We start from the raw sequence: 20,301 nt of genomic DNA on the forward strand, positions 1-20,301 counted from the left end.
TAAATATAAAAATAGAAACACATCCCAAGATCATAATGTATAAAAACTCCTCATGTGTATACTGATCATGCCGGCGCCTTCCCACGATCCTCACTGGTACCTGAAACACATAACACAACACTATAAGCATAAATGCTTAGTGAGTTCCCCAAAATACCACATATAACACATATTAGCCACTCGAGGCTATAACTCTGTGGGCCCACTGGCCCTAACTCTGTGGACCCTCTGTTCCTAACTCTGTGGACCTTCCGGTCCTAACTCTGTAAACTCTGGAATACACACAGCATAAATCACATAGAAATAATGCAGTGCAACACATCACATACATAGCATACAAGATACTCTGTCACATAACTCTACTTACCACTCAAGGTAAAGTATAGTGAGAAGACTCACCTCAGGTAACTCGGTAAACCTCGAACTCTGAAATACTGCACTAGCCTTCTCCTAATCACATAAATAATTACTCTAATTAATACAACTTCTAAAGGCTAGGCCAACCCCTCTCTATAAGTTCTCTAAGAAGGGTAAAAGACCATTCTACCCCTCTAATGGCTCATAAGTCCAAACACTGACTAAACCCTAAAAGTCAACAAAAGTCAACGGTCAAGATTGATCGGACTCGCCGAGTGCACTAGAGTGACTCGGCGAGTACATGCCTGTCCTCTTCGCCCCTGGTCCTCACTTGACTCGCTGATTCAACCCTATACTCCACGGGTTGTCACAGGTCGCGAGTCGCGGGGCAACCCGACTCGACTCGTCGAGTCCCTTATGGGCTCGGCGAGTTCCTCCCATGAAAACTCTTAAAAGATCTCTTGAGGTCAGATCTGCTTCACCAACCAGTAGATCCAACCTTCTAACACTCGAAAGTCACGTAAAGGTTCAAACTTTACGTTCATGCAATGCTTATAAGACCAAAAATGAAGAAATAACCATTTAAATGGGGTTTTACTCTCAAGGCTCTTGATATTTGCATATTTAGCCATATATTTAGTATAGATTTTTATCAATTATTAGCTAATTATTTGCATATTATGGACAAAAGGTACTTAATATTGCTCAAATTATATTTTTCAGTTCAAAAAAGAAGCTCGGAAGCTAAAGGAAGCAGCAGTCATGAACGAAAGCTCGGGAATGGAAGAAAGAAGAAAAAGGCTTAAATCTGAAGCTACTCGGCGAGTAGGGTCGTCTACTCGACGAGTAGACACGAAGATTCGCGAAGAAATACGAGAAGTCCTTGCCGCATACGGATTCAACAAGGGGACTCGTCGAGTCCGTTATCTACTCGACGAGTAGCCTCTGTTTTGAGAAAATTATAAATAAACTTCACAAACCCGAATTGAGGACTCTCTGGCTTTTTGGAGAACTTACTTGGCGACTAAGGAACTTGCTGGAGATCAGAAGAACGTGTGAAGAACCCTAATCCTTCATTCTTAAGAGATTAAGGCACTTTAGGTTTAATTTTCCACTTACCTTTGAATAGAATTATGTTAGGTTTATTTGAATTCGTTTTTAAGCTTGCCTACACTGAAATCATGAACTAATTTCGTTAGTTTCTGTTTGGGGAAGACAAATTTGCTCCTATGGTTTAATTTACTCTTTTGATTAATTGTTAGTTGGTGATATTGTTAAATTAAGCTTGTTAAAGACCCTTATGCATTAACTACAACAATTTTCTGTTAATTGCTAAGTGATTAAGCTGCATGAACATCTCTTAATAGCTTATCTCATATAATTTATGTGAACACAATACTATATGCCTAGGAATAATGAACATGAAACTAGGATTAATTAGAGAATGGGTAAATTAATGTGTGAGCTTGTATGATACACCATCAACAAGAGGTTAATTGAATCACCAAACTTAATTAGCTAGCTACAAGTCTTATTTAACCCGAATAATCAACCTAGGAAATCTATTAGTTTAATCAACTAGCCATTGTTTGAATTGGTATGTTTTCTAAGGATTAGTAATAGCGAATGCGAATCTAATCACTAGAGTCGGTAACCAATAACAATTAATCTATTATATTATCATAAAAATTAACCATAGGAGTAAATAAGTTGAACCTAAACAGAAACCCTTTTTGATCATTGAATTTAGTTTGTTTTTACTTGTTTTCAGCTTTTAATTGAGTAGTAAATTTTTAGTTAAGTTTCTAGTCTTGCAAAAGTAGAGAAACACCTATTTTCTATTACTTGTTTTTAGTTAATTCTAGTTTTTAGTTTTAATTTTCCGTTCCCTGAGTTCGATACCCTATTTATTTAACTACACCACAATTGACAGGTCCACTGCCTTTGTGTGTCAATTTTATAATTAAAAGTAGGATTAAAACCAGTTGAATTTACACACATCAAGTTTTTGGCGCCGTTGCCGGGGAACGGTTCAAAAATTAGCACTAATTTCTAGTTTTATCGATCCTTTGTGTGAGATTTATCTTGCACAAAGTTATTTTTTTTCTAGGTAATTTAGTTATTAGGATTAGTTTTCATAGTTTTCTGTTTTAGAAATTTAATTAGATTTTTTTTCTGTTTCTGCCTTGAACTCGCCGAGTGCAATCGACGCTACTCGGCGAGTCCAGCGCTGTTTCACAGTTTTTAATTTGATTTTCTTTTTGTTCGTTTTACGCGTTTTTCTTACTTTGGTTGCAGTTGTTACATGACCCGAGGATCCAATACGTCTTTGGTTCCTCCACTTGAAGACCCGGAGTCCGCTCTAAGGAAGAACAAAGGAAAAGCCGTTGGAGAATCCGCTTCTTCAAAGAACTCACCTCTGAAGAATCTCAAATCCGTTTTTAGCAAAAAGAAAAGCAGCAAATCAGGAGCATCCAACACCTCTTCCTTGGCAAACGAAGACTCAATCAAGGAAGACATCATGAACGAGTCCGAAAGGGAAGAAAGCGAATTTGAAGAAGGTAGCGATATAGAAGGTGATTTTGACAACACCATGGCGAACATCGATGAAGTTCCTATGGGCGAATGGAAGAAGAGGATACGGGATGATACCGGTCCGGGACTTGTGCAGCCCGCAATTCCCGCGACTGCCACTTTTGAGCTTAAGGGTCACATTCTTGCTCAACTCAAGGAGATCCCCTTCTATGGAAAAGACCACAAAGATGCCTATAAACACTTGGATGAAGTTAATGATGTAGCTGATTATTTTAATGTCCCAAATGTGCCTCGCGAAACCCAGCTGCTTCGTATGCTTCCAGTTACATTCAAAGGTGCTGCAAAGGATTGGCTCAAGTCACTCCCTCCCGGATCCATCACTACATGGGCTAAGATGAAGGAAGAATTTATTGACCAGTTTTGCCCACCCTCGAAAATAGCCAAGTTGAAGAAAGCTATTGCCAACTTTGAACAACAACCTGGAGAGTCCCTTTATGAGGCATGGGAGAGATACAAAAGTCTACTAAGGAATTGCCCACATCATGATCTTAATAGCCAGCAAGAAGTCTCCATTTTCTATGATGGAGTCAATGTAACAACTAGGCAGCTCCTTGACTCGCAAGGAACCCTCACAAAGAAGGCACCCCCGGTGATCAAAGAACTAATTGAAGAATTATCTAAGCATTCTAGAGAATACCACAATCCAAGGAATGATATGACCAAGGGATCGGCTTATGCAGCTTCTGAAGATTTGTCGGCAGTTATGGCAATGTTGAAAACCAGGATAGGAGGATGGATAAAATGGATCAAACAATCCATGCTATTCGGGTAGGATGTGAGAATTGCAATGGGCCTCGTCTAACTAGAGATTGTGATTTGGACGAGAACGGGAATAAGAAAGTGCAAGTATGCTATTCTAGTGGTGATAGATTTGATGACGATTGGCGAAAACCTAAGAAAGAATGGCTCCCTTATGATGAGTACAAGAAAGCGAGGGAGGAGAAATTTAGACAAAAGGCAAGGGGTTTTTACCAAAAGGAGGAGCCGGTACAAGAAAAGAAACCAAATCTAGAAGAAATGCTCACTAAATTTGTGGCTGCATCCGAGAAAAGACACAATGACCACGATGCTGCAATACAAGATACAAGAACAATATTAAGAAATCAGCAAGCATCTATTCACAACATTGAGAAGCAGCTGGGGCAACTTGCCCAACAAATGAATCAAAGAGCACCGGGAGAACTACCTAGTAACACTGAAAACAATCCAAAAGGCGCACATATAAACATTGTCACAACTAGGAGTGGAAAGATAATAACTCCTCTGGCCCCTATTCGGAACGAAGATCCGAAACCGGTGCACGAGAAGGAGGCAGAAGGGAAGAATCAAGATCAAACCCAGCTGAACCCAGACCTTACTCGCCGAGTCCACGATATGGACTCGACGAGTCCGACACCTGATTAGAAAAATAAACCTCCTGTTAAGCCATATCATCCTCCACTGCCATATCCAGCCCGAGCTAGACAAGAAAAGAATGAAGAAGACTACCAGAAGTTTCTAGAACACATAAAGGCTCTTCAAATTAACTTACCATTCATAGAAGCGGTTGCTCAAATGCCAAAATACGCCAAATTTCTCAAGGATCTTCTAACTAATAGAAGGAAGATGGAAGAAGTGAAGAAGGTGGTCCTAAACGAGAATTGTTCAGCTGCTATGTTGAACAAACTTCCTAAGAAGAAAGGAGATCCGGGAAGTTTAACATCGCCCTGCCAATTTGGAAACTTGGCCACCATTTACGCACTAGCTGATTCAGGGGCAAGTGTAAATCTCATGCCTTACTCGTTTTTCAAAAAGTTAGATCTCCCCGAGCCAAGACCCATTCGTATGGCAATCCACCTAGCAAACAAAACGGTTACATTTCCTAGAGGAATTTGTGAAGATCTTTTGGTGAAGGTGGACAAGTTCGTATTCCCCGCGGACTTTATAGTTCTAGACATGGAAGCGGATCCCCAAGTCCCGATCATATTAGGAAGACCTTTCCTTAATACAACAAGCGTTATCGTCGACATGCGAGATTCTAAACTTACCCTTCGGGTAGGAGATGAATCAGTCACATTTGGAGTTGATCAAGCCATGAAGCATTCAAGGAGTAGTGATGACATGACATTTTCAATTGACATGTTGGAAGAATTGTTGGAAGATTGGAAAGAAGAAAAACCAAGCAAGTCCACCGTCTCATTTGAAGAAGAGTTTGATGCTGAAAGGGACCTGATGGAGTTAGAAAGACTGCTCGAGGAAGCTGAGTATGACGATCTGATCAGAAGTGCAGAAAGACCGACTCGCCGAGTAGCCTCGAACGACTCGACGAGTCCATTCGAAGAAACCCGAACAGTCACAAAAATTACAATGGACTCGATGAGTCCCCTTACTGGACTCGACGTGTTCAACATTCAGAACACAAAAAATGAGCTCAAGGCACTACCAGATCACTTGGAGTACGCATTTCTTGAAGATGGCCAGCAAAAACCTATAATTATAGCTGCTGATTTGGCCGAACATGAGAAGAAGAGCCTTGTGGGTGTACTAAAGAAGAGGCAAGGTGCTATAGCATGGAATATAACCGACATAAAGGGAATTAGTCTAGCCTATTGTTCCCACAAAATCAACTTAGAAGATGGATCAAAAGCTGTAGTACAACGCCAAAGAAGACTCAACCCGAATATGCAAGAAGTTGTGAAAAAGGAGGTGGTGAAATTACTAGATGCCGGAATCATTTATTCAATCTCCGATAGCCCATGGGTGAGTCCGGTCCAAGTGGTTCCGAAGAAAGGAGGCATGACGGTAGTGGCTAATGAAAACAACGAATTAATTCCAACTACGACGGTAATCGGGTGGCGAGTTTGCATCGACTATAGGAAGCTAAATGAGGCCACATGCAAGGATCACTTTCCATTACCTTTTATCGATCAAATGCTTGAGAGGCTTTCCGGTCATCTTTATTATTGTTTTCTCTATGGGTTTTCGGGGTATTTTCAAATTCCAATCGACCCACAAGACCAAGAGAAGACCACTTTTACATGCCCAAGTGGAACATTTGCATATAGACGCATGCCTTTTGGGTTATGCAATGCACCAACTACTTTCTAGAGGTGCATGATGGCTATATTTCATGATATGATCGAAAAGTTTATGGATGACTTCTCGGTTTTTGGGTCCTCTTTTGAAGATTGCTTGTCCAACTTGGATCTAATGCTAGCAAGATGTGAGAAGATCAACCTTGTTCTCAATTGGGAGAAGTGTCATTTTATGGTGAAGGAAGGCATTGTGTTGGGACACAAGATCTCTAAGAAGGGGATAGAGGTGGATAGAGCAAAGGTTGATACGATAGCCAATTTACCACCTCCATCAAATGTCAAGGGAGTAAGAAGCTTTCTAGGTCATGCGGGATTTTATCGCCGATTTATTAAAGATTTTTCAAAGATTGCTAGGCCCTTGACTCAATTACTCTTGAAGGACGCCCCATTTGATTTTTCCAAGGAATGTCATGAGGCATTTCATTTGCTAAAGGAAAAATTAACCACTACTCCTATCATGATAGCACCAAATTGGAATTTTCCTTTTGAGCTAATGTGTGATGCTAGTGATTATGCTGTGGGTGCTGTTTTGGGGCAAAGGGTTGATAAACATTTTCAACCAATCTACTACGCAAGCAAGACATTGAATCCTACCCAAGAGAACTACACTACTACCGAGAAGGAGCTGTTAGCGGTGGTATACACTTTTGACAAGTTCCGGCCATACTTAGTATTATCCAAGACAATCGTTTTTACCGATCACTCCGCGTTGAAGTATCTATTTGCCAAGCAAGATGCGAAGCCCAGATTGATACGTTGGGTCCTACTTCTACAAGAGTTTGATATCGAAATACGCGATAAAAAGGGGATGGAAAACGTAGCTGCCAATCATTTATCAAGACTAGAGAACCCACTTTTGGAGAAGTTAGAAGAAGATAAAATTGGGGATGATTTTCCCGATGAGTATATCTTGGTAGTAGCGGGAGAAGTGCCATGGTTTGCGGATATAGCAAATTATTTAGCAACCAAATACATCCCAAAAGATTTGACTCGCCAACAAAAGAAGAAATTCTTTTCGGAAATTAAATACTACTTTTGGGACGAGCCATACCTTTTCCGAAGCTACGCGGATGGAATGATAAGAAGATGTGTATTCGGGAAGGAAAGTCAAGAAATTTTGGCACATTGCCATAGTGGACCCGCCGGAGGACATCATGGAGCACATTACACCGCGAAGAAGATTTTTGATATTGGGTTCTATTGGCCTACAATTTTCAAGGATGTTGCTCAATATGTCAAGGAATGTGACTCATGCCAAAGAGCGGGAAATATATCATCCCGAAATGAAATGCCCCAACAAAGCATCCAAGTGTGTGAAGTATTTGATGTGTGGGGGATTGACTTCATGGGACCCTTTCCCGTGTCTAAAGGAAACAAATACATCTTGGTGGCGGTTGATTACGTATCTAAATGGGCGGAAGCACAAGCATTACCCACTAATGATGCTCGGGTGGTGGTACGATTTTTAAAGAAATTATTCTCAAGATTTGGAGTTCCTAAAGCTCTCATTTGTGACCGGGGCACTCACTTTGCCAATGATCAATTAGCTAAGGTGTTGCAAAAATACGGTGTTCACCATAGATTTTCAACATCATATCATCCTCAAACAAGTGGGCAAACTGAAGTTACAAATAGGGCATTGAAGAGAATACTAGAAAGATCGGTTGGAAGTAATCGGAAAGAGTGGTCGGATAAGCTTGATGATGCACTTTAGGCTTTCCAGACAGCTTTTAAGACACCTATTGGTACTACACCATATAGGCTAGTCTATGGAAAAAATTGTCATTTACCGGTTGAAATAGAGCACAAGGCTTATTGGGCATTGAAGGTGTGCAATTTTGATCTAGCTGAACTTAGAACTAATCGGTTGATGCAAATGAATGCCTTGGAAGAACTTAGGAATGAAGCTTACACTAGTTCCTTAATCTACAAAGAAAAGACCAAGAGTTGGCATGATAGAAGATTGAAAGGTAATAAAGACTTTAGAGAGGGACAAAAGGTGTTACTCTTCAATTCAAGGCTCAAACTATTTCCGGGAAAGCTTAAGACACAATGGGATGGTCCATTTATAGTGAAGAAATTTTTTCCACATGGAGCTATTGAGCTAATATCAAGAGATGGAGCTCCTTTCAAGGTCAATGGTCATAGGGTGAAAAAATATGAAGAAGGAATTCCAAGGAATGAAGAACTTCAAGAGGGGCTGCTACTGGAAGGGATTACAGAAACGTAGAGCGGGAAGGAGTCCAGCTAATGACTCCTTAAAAAGAAGCGCTTCCGGGAGGCAACCCGCGTTTAGAGTTTGCTTTCTTTTCTTCTCTTTTTCGTTTTTTTTCATTTTGCTTAGGATTTGTTTTTTTTTTCAATATTCTTCTATGTTCAAAATGATTGCTTGGGGGCCAGCAATGCTCAAGTATGGGGTGGCATACATTTCATTCTACAAACTCAAATTTTTCACAGAATGAAAAACTCGACAAGTCTCTAAGGCTACTCGACGACCCCATTTCAGAAATCCCGAAAAAACACTGAATCAGGCATCTACTCGCCGAGTAGGTCCGCCTACTCGACGAGTACATATATTTACATGAAAAAAAAATATTTTTATTACATTCTGTAAAAGAGGGGTTTTTACCCTAATTTGAAAACAATCAGCCATTCAAACGAGTCGCTTCCCCATACTCGACGTGCGAACACTCTCAAGCATCCATCTTGATTTTTCTCTTCTTCTGCAAATTCAACCAACAAGGTAACAACTTTAGCTCTTAATCCTTTACAAGTTTCGATCTTTGGGGTAATAACACCTTTAATTTCTGGAAAATCCCGTTTTTGGGAAGACTTGGATTTTAGGGTTTTGATTTTTGACAAATTAGGACGTTTTAGACGTAAATTTTTACATTCATAGACTCCTGGGACATTCCGAAGCAAACCCCTGAAACAATTTATGGATTTGACCGGTTAATTTCATCAGAACGGATTTTGACTCGAGCAGTTCGTCCTACTCGCCGAGTAGTTCGTGGACTCGGCGAGTCCATGTTGCTGATGCCTAGTATTTTGCCATTTTTAATACTTTAGGTATTTTGTTTGTGGTCTTCTTGTTTCTTTGCCGTGCAGGAACCATGTCTATGAGAGGACAAAGCTCACGAGGAGGCGGTTATGGGGACATCCCACGGTTGACTTTTCCAAGCATCACCAACAAGTCTTCACTCACACGAACAAAAAACAAGTTGGAGGCTTTGAGGCGGAAGGAAATTTATGTTCCTAATGAGTTGGACTGGTCATGGATGGGGCAAGCTGGGCTGGAAGAAGCACTAAGCCATTATTTGGTCAAGTCTTGTGAAATTAATGGGGTACAAATAATCTGTGACGGGTGGAGTCGGTTGTTTAAGCTGCAAGAGCCGGTATATCAAGAGCTTTGCTGGGAATTCTTTGCTACCATCTCTTTCCGTGGTGGTGATGACTAATATAGTCCAAACATTATTTCATTCTGCCTTGGAGGAGAGTTTCGCCAGTGTAGCATGGCAGAGCTGGCATGGAGGCTGGGAATTTATGATTAGAATGAGATCATGTCTGAGACTTTTGAGTCATTTTTGGAGCAATGCCACAAAGACTTGCCCGAGGGTGTTGTTGCCTCTACTTGGTGGAACACCATTGCCAACCAAGTCTATATTCCTTCATCCGCTCAAGAGGGGATGATCCGATCCCCGATTCATCGCCTAATACATCGTCTGATCGCAAGCTCTATAAACATGCGAAAGGATGACGATAAAGTCCCCACTCTAGACATCTTCTACATGTGGAGTATTATTACTCCTAATGTATTTTGCAATTTGCCATATTGCATGGCAAAATACTTGGCCGAGGGGGCAGTGAAAGAGCGGGTGACTTCAAAAATCAATGTCGACATGTTTGTGACAAGGCTTGCAAGAACCTATGGTATTTTGGACCGGCAAGAGGCACGAGCATTGACCATGATTCCTAGTCCTCCCTTCACCACAACTTTATTTAGGAGGGCTAGGATCATTGTGGATTATGGAGGGGGCCATGTTAGCATTCCAAATGATGATGAACCGTTGGTGCCGGAAGAACCGGGAAGGAGGATAAGGCGAAGGAGAGAGCGGGTGCCACGAGACCGACCGGTTATTCCGGTGGATGAGGAGCTACCTATGGATTGGTATAATGTGGAGCAGCGAAGGTACCAAGATGATCTCGGGCGGGGCGTGAACTATGTCAATGAGTCATTTACTTATTTATTTGAGAAAATGCATTTTGCGCCAAGGCCCGGGCCCAGATTCCCGTATGTGCCCAGTTGGGATGAAAGGTTGCAAGCGAGAAGAAACCAAGCGGGCGGAAGTGGAGCCGGAGGAGATGAAGACGAGGAGGAAGATTGATGCTTTATTTTATTGTGTTTTTGATGTTTAAGACTATTTATTTTTATTTGTGTTGAGTGTTGAACTTGTAGGATGTTTAAGTAGGAACTTGTTTTCTTTTATTACTTGTGGTTGTTTTCTTTTCAGATTGAAGGATGGGATGCATGCAAGAGTCTCAATGGTCAAGTTTAGAGTGAGGATCGGGTCTAGATGAGAATCTGCATAAGTTAGGGTCGAGTCCATTTTCAAGAAGGGTCTTAGAGTGTTATTTTTTGAAGAAAAATGAAGAAAATACATTGAGTTATCATACCCAGCCATGTCAGAAACGGAACCCAAAAGCAGAAAATTTATATTTCTCACTCAGCGATGGACTCGCCGAGTGCACAATACCTACTCGACGAGTCCGAGTCCAATTTCACGATTTCTCTGCTTGATACGCTGCTGCTCGACGTGTTTCCGTATAGACTCGACGAGTCTACCACTTTTTCATTCTCAAGGCTTATATTCTGCTCATATTCACTACGGGTCGCGCTCATATTCCTTAGAGTTTTAATTTCTGAAGATTTCCGAGTATTTTTTCTGCATTTTTGGAGCCTTCCCACACAAGATATGACACCCAAGACATGGATGAGCTGTTCCCATGTCTAAAGTCAGCTGAAGATGGAGCTTCACATGAAGAAGATCGACCTCGCCACTACTACCCCAGGGGAGTTTGTTCCAATTCTCTCTCTATGTTTTTATTATTCTTTATCATGCATAATATGCAATGGGGACATTGCATAAATTAAGTGTGGGGTAGGGGGTTGGTTAACTTTAGTTAAAATTTTAGTTAAATTTTGAAAATTTTGAAATTTTGCATTAAAATTGCTAGGGCTAATTTACAAAATTTTGGTAAAGCAATTAGGGATCATGCTAGTATTATATTTGATGATTCTATGAAGACCCAAATGTTTAGTTGAGCCTATATACGTTATAGTGCATTTGTGGCCCCCTTTATTCTAGTGAAATCATGGGACAAAAACACAACCTCGCTTAGTTTGAGGGATGCAATATGTTTAGCATCGTGTACCAGAAATGTATCCAGGAAAATTTTTATCTTTAATCAATAAAGGTTGAAGTTGAGCGCCCCTGCTTAAGCATGTAGGAATTGAGTGGAAAAAGTGAGATACATGTAAAAAAAAAGAGAGAGAGAATTACAAGAAAAGTTTGAAGAAATTTTGGAGCAGTTAAAGTGAAGATACCCAAAAATCAAAGAAAATCAAAAAGGAAGAATTCAAAGAAATTAAAGTTCAAATTATCAAGAAAGTGAAGAATTACAAAAAGCTCCATAGTAGTATCGAAAATTGTAATTTTTAGAATATGTATGCTTGGGTTGCTCAACCAAAAACACCTTGAGACTAGGAGGTTTTCTGCGGATGGATTCGGAGGGATGCATAAAATGAGCATTGTTCAAAAGAAGTGGGCGAGTGTTTATGAGGATTGTGAGTATTTAGGATGAGGGGGTCGTTTAGGAAAAATTTAGACACAAATGCATGCGTTGCGGTCTTGGCATAATGGCTGGGTTTGATTGGGATTGTCTTATGTGATATTAGTGTGTTAAAATATATTTTTGCTTGGGGGCAAGCAAAAGTCAAGTGTGGGGTATTTTGATATTTGCATATTTAGCCATATATTTAGTATAGATTTTTATCAATTATTAGCTAATTATTTGCATATTATGGACAAAAGGTACTTAATATTGCTCAAATTATATTTTCAGTTCAAAAAAGAAGCTCGGAAGCTAAAGGAAGCAGGAGTCATGAACGAAAGCTCGGGAATGGAAGAAAGAAGAAAAAAGCTTAAATCTGAAGCTACTCGGCGAGTAGGGTCGTCTACTCGACGAGTAGACACGAAGATTCGCGAAGAAATACGAGAAGTCCTTGCCGCATACGGATTCAACAAGGGGACTCGTCGAGTCCGTTATCTACTCGACGAGTAGCCTCTATTTTGAGAAAATTATAAATAAACTTCACAAACCCGAATTGAGGACTCTCTAGCTTTTTGGAGAACTTACTTGGCGACTAAGGAACTTGCTGGAGATCAGAAGAACGTGTGAAGAACCCTAATCCTTCATTCTTAAGAGATTAAGGCACTTTAGGTTTAATTTTCCACTTACCTTTGAATAGAATTATGTTAGGTTTATTTGAATTCGTTTTTAAGCTTGCCTACACTGAAATCATGAACTAATTTCGTTAGTTTCTGTTTGGGGAAGACAAATTTGCTCCTATGGTTTAATTTACTCTTTTGATTAATTGTTAGTTGGTGATATTGTTAAATTAAGCTTGTTAAAGACCCTTATGCATTAACTACAACTATTTTCTGTTAATTGCTAAGTGATTAAGCTGCATGAACATCTCTTAATAGCTTATCTCATATAATTTATGTGAACACAATACTATATGCCTAGGAATAATGAACATGAAACTAGGATTAATTAGAGAATGGGTAAATTAATGTGTGAGCTTGTATGATACACCATCAACAAGAGGTTAATTGAATCACCAAACTTAATTAGCTAGCTACAAGTCTTATTTAACCCAAATAATCAACCTAGGAAATCTATTAGTTTAATCAACTAGCCATTATTTGAATTGGTATGTTTTCTAAGGATTAGTAATAGCGAATACGAATCTAATCACTAGAGTCGGTAACCAATAACAATTAATCTATTATATTATCATAAAAATTAACCATAGGAGTAAATAAGTTGAACCTAAACAGAAACCCTTTTTGATCATTGAATTTAGTTTGTTTTTACGTGTTTTCAGCTTTTAATTGAGTAGTAAATTTTTAGTTAAGTTTCTAGTCTTGCAAAAGTAGAGAAACACCTATTTTCTATTACTTGTTTTTAGTTAATTCTAGTTTTTAGTTTTAATTTTCCGTTCCCTGAGTTCGATACCCTATTTATTTAACTGCACCACAATTGACAGGTCCACTGCCTTTGTGTGTCAATTTTATAATTAAAAGTAGGATTAAAACCAGTTGAATTTACACACATCAGCTCTCATGAAAGCTCATAAAGCTGGAAGCTTGGGACCTTTTGGACCTCTCAAGGTCCAGATCTATCATCTATACTCAAAGGGACCTCACATGCTTCACAATCTAACTCAAAATTGTTCAAAGGAAACCCTAGATTCAAGGAATCTATCAAATACACGAAATGGGAAGGAACTTGTACCTCAAAACGTGTATCTCAGTGAGAACAACACAAATCCAAGCTCCACAATCAGCCTAGCTTGTTCTACCTCCTTCCTTCTTGCTAAAACACACAAGAAATGGTGAGTTAGCCTTCCTCTTGCACCACAAACGATCTCTCTGCTCTCTAGGGTTTCTAAGGGGTGAAGTGGCCGCAAATGGAGGCCATAAAGGCCTTTAAATAGGGCTCAGGCCCAGAGATTTAGGGTTTCACTTTATTGCGCGGGCTCGCCGAGTCCACACATCGACTCGTCGAGTCCCTCATTAATCCAGACAAGAATTCGCGATCCTACTCGGCGAGTCTGAGCGCCTACTCGCCGAGTCCCTCCCTAAAACTCAAGGTAAATACTTAAAATAAGATACCTGGGAATCCGGATGTTATAATTCTCCCCCACTAGAATCAGGCTTCGCCCTCGAAGTCTCACTCAGCAAACAACTATGGATGCTGCTCCCGCATCTCCAACTCTAGCTCCCAAGTCAGCTCGGACCCTCTCCGATGTTGCCACTGGACCTACAACAGGGGCACCTCCTTGTTCCTTAGAACCTTGATCTTCCGATCCCGGATCGCGATTGGCCTTTCAACATAATTCAAGTTCGCATTCACTTGAATATCCTCCAGTGGCACCACCGCCAACTCGTCGGCTATACACTTCCTCAACTGAGACACATGGAATGTATCATGAATCTGGCTCAACTCCTCAGGTAGCTCTAGACGATATGCTACCTTTCCCACCCTCGCGGTCACCCTGAACGGGCCAATATACCGGGGCCCCAGCTTGCCCCTCTTCCTGAATCGAATCACTCCTTTCCAAGGGGACACTTTCAGGAGTACGAAGTCTCCCACCTGGAACTCAAGCTCGGATCGTCGCCTATCCGCATAAATCTTCTGGCGACTCTGAGCCGTCAACAACCTCTGCCTAACCTGCTGTATCTGCTCGGTCGTCTGAAGCACTATCTCAGTGCTGCCCATCACGTGCTGCCCTACCTCTCCCCAGCAAATGGGAGTCCGATATCTCCTCCCGTATAAAAACTCGTAGGGAGGCATACCAATACTCGAATGGTGGCTGTTGTTATAAGAAAACTCAGCCAACGGTAGATACGTGTCCCAACTTCCCCCGAAGTCCAACACACATGCTCGGAGCATGTCCTCGAGCGTCTGAATCGTCCGCTCACTCTGCCCATCCGTCTGTGGGTGGTAAGCGGTACTGAAATGCAGCCTCGTACCCAATTCCTCATGGAACTTCTTCCAGAACCTAGAAGTGAAACGTACATCTCGGTCTGACACAATCGAGATCGGTACTCCATGCCGCGATACCACCTCCCTCACATACAACTCTGCCAATCTCTCTGCAGAAGAGCTCTCACTGATAGCAAGGAAGTGAGCGCTCTTCGTCAGCCGGTCGACAATCACCCAAATCGCGTCGACACCCCTCGCGGTCCTTGGCAATTTGGTGATAAAATCCATGGAAATCTGTTCCTACTTCCACTGGGGAACCTCAAGTGGCTGCAACTTGTCGTGCGGACGCTGGTGCTCAGCCTTAACCCTGCGACAGGTCAAGCACCTCTCAACAAACCATGCTACATCCCTTTTCATACAGGGCCACCAATAATCTTTCTTCATATCCAAATACATCTTAGTGGCCCCGGGATGGATCGAGAACCTCGATCGGTGCGCCTCCTCCATCAAAGTGGTGCGCGTCCCGCCTGCATACGGCACCCAAATCCGACCCTGAAAGGTCATAAGCCCACGGCTATCGGTAACGAACTCAGGTACCTGTCCAATCACCCGCTCTCTCTTGCGGTTCTCCGGTCTCACGGCCTCTGCCTGGGCCTCCCGAATGGTGTCCAACACCGGAGTCATCACTGTCAATCTCAAACAAACATCTCGTATCGGGTCACTCTCCGCCCTGCGACTCAGGGCATCAACTACAACATTAGCTTTGCCCGGGTGGTACAGGATCTCACAATCGTAATCCTTTACCACGTCCAACCATCTCCTCTGGCGCATATTCAGATTGGGCTGATCCATCAAATACTTCAAGCTCTTGTGGTCCGTGTATATGGTACACCGAACCCCATATAAATAGTGACGCCAGATCTTTAGGGCGAACACCACTGCCCGCAACTCCAGATCGTGGGTGGGATACCTCGTCTCATGAGGCTTCAGCTGCCTCGATGCATACGCTATCACATGCCCCCTCTGCATAAGTACTGCACCCAACCCTGATATCGATGCGTCATAATACACCACAAAATCCTCCATCCCTTCTGGGAGGGCTAAAACCGGGGCTTCGCATAACCTCTGGCGAAGTGTCTCAAACAAGGTCTGCTGCTCTGGTCCCCACGAAAAAGCCACACCCTTCCGGGTCAACCTGGTGAGAGGCACGACGATCTTGGAGAAATCCCTGATAAATCTCCGATAGTAGCCAGCCAACCCCAGAAAACTCCTGATCTTGGTGGGGGATCTCGGCACCTCCCAACTCATCACCGCCTCAATCTTGGCCGGATCGACCAATATCCCATTCTGGTTGACGAGGTGTCCTAAGAACTGGACCTCTCGTAACCAGAAATCGCACTTGGAGAATTTGGCGTAAAGCCTCTCCGATCTCAGAACTCCGAGAATCTCCCTCAAATGCTCCTCATGCTGCTCTCTGGATCTCGAATACACCAGTATGTCGTCGATGAATACAATCACCGATCGATCCAACATCGGTCTGCACACCCTGTTCATGAGATCCATGAACGCTGCCGGTGCGTTGGTGAGCCCAAAAGGCATCACCACGAACTCGTAATGCCCATAACGAGTCCTGAACGCCGTCTTCTGGATATCCTCATCTCGCACCCTCATCTGGTGATATCCAGACCTCAAGTCTATCTTGGAGAACCAAGATGCTCCCTGCAACTGATCAAACATATCATCAATCCTCGGCAGTGGGTAACGGTTCTTGACCGTTAACTTGTTCAACTCCCGGTAATCAATGCACATCCGGTGTGAACCATCCTTTTTCTTGACAAAAAGGATCGGCGCTCCCCACGGCGAGCTACTCGGTCGAATAAACCCCTTCCCCAGCAGCTCCTGAAGCTGCGAGGATAACTCCTGCATCTCTGGCGGCGCAAGGCGATAAGGCGCCTTGGCGATAGGCGCTGCCCCCGGAACCAAATCGATGCGAAACTCTACCTGTCTCTCGGGAGGCACGCCCGACAACTCCTCGGGGAAAACATTCGGGAACTCACGCACTATCGGGACCTCATCGACTGACCTCGGTCTCTCTGCATCTACTCTCGTATCCACCACATAAGCCACAAACCCACTACAGCCCTGCTGTAGGCTCTGCCTCGCTCTAGCGGCCGAACAAAATGCTGACCAGAACGGGTACCCTCGCCATAAACCGTAAGAACTCCCCCACTAGGGTCTCGTATGGTCACCAACTGTCGCTCGCAGTCGATAACCGCTCCAAACCTGCTCAACCAGTCCATGCCTACGATGACACATACATCTCCCATCGCAATCGGGACCAAATCAATCGGAAACTCAACGCCGAAGATCTCGAGTACACATCCTCGGATCACATCAGTGGCATATACCGCTCTCTCGTCAGCTATGGAAACTCGCAAAGGTCGACTCAACACCTCTCGACAGATACTGATGTGCTGACTAAAGGCTAACGACACAAAAGACCGACTCGCACCCGAGTCAAATAACACCAAAGCAGGTACAGAACTCACAAGAAATGTACATACGCATATCACAATATAAGCATAACACCATAATATCAAAATAAATAGATGAAAGAACACATACCCGCCACAACATCTGGCGCTGCGCGGACCTCCTCCGCTGTCAACTGGAAGGCTCTCCCGCGAGCCTTTGGCGCCTCGGCCTTCGCTGGCCGACTCTCTGCAGCTCGAACGGTAGCAGGGGCAGATCCCTGTGATGCTCCCTGGGCTGAACCCCGCAACTGTGGACACTCGGCCTTCCGGTGTCCTGTCTGGTTGCAGTGAAAACAGACTGCAAACCCCTTGGGTCAATCCTTGGCCATGTGCCCCTCCTTGCCACACTTGTAGCAAGACCCTGTTCTGCAAACCCCCTCATGACTCTTGCCGCACTTGCCACAAGTGCGGCTCTTCTGGTTCCCTGATCTCGAATCGGCGGGCTTGGCCCGCTTGGCTGCCGGCTGGGACTGTGCCGGTCGCCGATTCCTCGTCTGAGACTCTGCCTCATCCCTAGCCTGAGTCTCAAGCTCTATCTCCCTCTTCCGAGCATTTGCCTGAAGCTCGGCAAATGTCCGGTACGACGAGTTCGCCACGAACTTACGGATGTCTCTCCTCAAAATGCTCAAATACCGACTCATGCGTGCCTGCTCGGAAGACACGTGCTCAGGGCAGAACATCGCCCTCTCATGGAACATCCTGGTGATCACAGTAACAAACTCGGTACCCTGCTTGAGGGTCAAGAACTCCTGGGCCAAACGTTCCCTTTCCATCGAGGGAACGTACTCATCACGAAACATAGCGGTGAACCTCTCCCAGGTCACCGCGACAAGCTCTGCAGAAGAGTAGTGCGCTGTCACAAACTTCCACCAGTCCTTCGTTCCCAAGCGAAGCTGGTTCAACGCGAACCGAACTCTCAGATGCTCCGGACAAGAACACGTATAGAAGCATCCCTCAATATTAGAAATCCATCTCATCGCAGCGATTGGATCCTGCGTCCCATCAAACTCTGGTGGCTTCGTGTTGCTGGACTCTCGGTACAGCAACGAGTCACCCCCCTGCGGTCTCGCAGCAGCGACGGCTGCGGTGGCTGCAGCAACAGCAGCATCAGTAAGAGCAGCGTAACGCTCGACAAAAGTCTCGATCAGGGTGGTCTTGATAGACCCAAACATCTATGGTATCTCGGCTCGGATGGCAGCAGCCACCTCCCCATGAATCAACCTACGGATCTCCTCATCACTGGTACCACTGCCTCCTGGGTGGCGGCGCGTCCCAACCATGATGTCTCTAAAATACAACACAAAAGAAATCAGAGACTCGCTCGAGTATACTCGCACTCGATACCCAACCCTACTTGCTCTTTAGTACCCTAAGGATTCTTACTTGGACTGCTCACCAATCCGGTGTTTCCAGTAGTACGGGCCCTTATACTACCTTCCACAGCGCATCGGTATTCACCCCGAGTCCTCCTCCTAGGATCCCAGATCACAAGTACTTTATATCTCACTAAACCCAGGCTACTCTCCGGTAGACCACTCATAAGCTCCTCGCTGCTACCTACTTACTCTCGAAGTATCTCATAGTAGCAATAACTCCTAGGCTAAGGCATCACAAATCAGGCCCACTCTAGTCCTAACCATGAATACCTAGCCTACTCTAGCATGCATAACGTACCACATAATATCTCATAACACATAATGTAAGAGTATTTTGGGAAATCACCGTTCGGGCGCTGGCTGATCGTACACACTGCTCTGCTCTGCTCTTTTCAAAATCCTTTTACTCTTTTAGAAAAATTTTGTTTTATTTCGAAAAATTCCTCAAATCCTCAGTTTGAGTTCAAATGCGCTCGAAGGTGCATCCGAATCCCTCAAACCAAGGCTCTGATACCAACTTGTAACACCGTGATTTTTCAAACAATTTTTCACATTTTTAAAAGCATACTTTCATTCATAGATATTATAAAAATCTTATTGTATCATATATCAATCCATAGAAACACATCCCAAGATCATAATGTATAAAAACTCCTCATGTGTGTACTGATCATGTCGGCGCCTTCCCACGATCCTCACTGGTACCTGAAACACATAACACAACACCGTAAGCATAAATGCTTAGTGAGTTCCCCAAAATACCACATATAACACATATTAGCCACTCGAGGCTATAACTCTGTGGGCCCACTGGCCCTAACTCTGTGGACCCTCTGGTCCTAACTCTGTGGACCTTCCGGTCCTAACTCTGTAAACTCTGGAATACACACAACATAAATCAAATAGAAATAATGCAGTGCAACACATCACATACATAGCATACAAAATACTCTGTCACATAACTCTACTTACCACTCAAGGTAAAGTATAGTGAGAAGACTTACCTCGGGTAACTCGGTAAACCTCGAACTCTGAAATACTGCACTAGCCTTCGCCTAATCACATAAATAATTACTCTAATTAATACAACTTCTAAAGGCTAGGCCAACCCCTCTCTATAAGTTCTCTAAGAAGGGTAAAAGACCATTCTACCCCTCTAATGGCTCATAAGTCCAAACACTGACTAAACCCTAAAAGTCAACAAAAGTCAACGGTCAACATTGATCGGACTCGCCGAGTGCACTAGAGTGACTCGGCGAGTACATGCCTGTCCTCTTCGCCCCTGGTCCTCACTTGACTCGCTGATTCAACCCTATACTCCACGGGTCGTCACAGGTCGCGAGTCGCGGGGCAACCCGACTCGACTCGTCGAGTCCCTTATGGGCTCGGCGAGTTCCTCCCATGAAAACTCTCAAAAGATCTCTTGAGGTCAGATCTGCTTCACCAACCAGTAGATCCAACCTTCTAACACTCGAAAGTCACGTAAAGGTTCAAACTTTACGTTCATGCAATGCTTATAAGACCAAAAATGAAGAAATAACCATTTAAATGGGGTTTTACTCTCAAGGCTCTCATGAAAGCTCATAAAGC

General features: G+C 43.3%; 1 non-coding gene across 1 annotated transcript; it reads right to left on the bottom strand.

Moving 5' to 3' along the window:
• Window positions 1-3,334: 3,334 nt before the first annotated feature.
• On the bottom strand, window positions 3,335-3,441 carry LOC145141733 (small nucleolar RNA R71). Its single transcript, XR_013722927.1, has one exon. It is a non-coding gene; the product is annotated as a small nucleolar RNA R71 (small nucleolar RNA).
• Window positions 3,442-20,301: the final 16,860 nt, after the last annotated feature.

This window comes from Lactuca virosa, chromosome 9 (genome assembly GCF_052849685.1).
Source record: "Lactuca virosa cultivar CGN04683 chromosome 9, Lactuca_virosa_CGN04683_v6, whole genome shotgun sequence".
Lineage (NCBI taxonomy): Eukaryota > Viridiplantae > Streptophyta > Magnoliopsida > Asterales > Asteraceae > Lactuca > Lactuca virosa.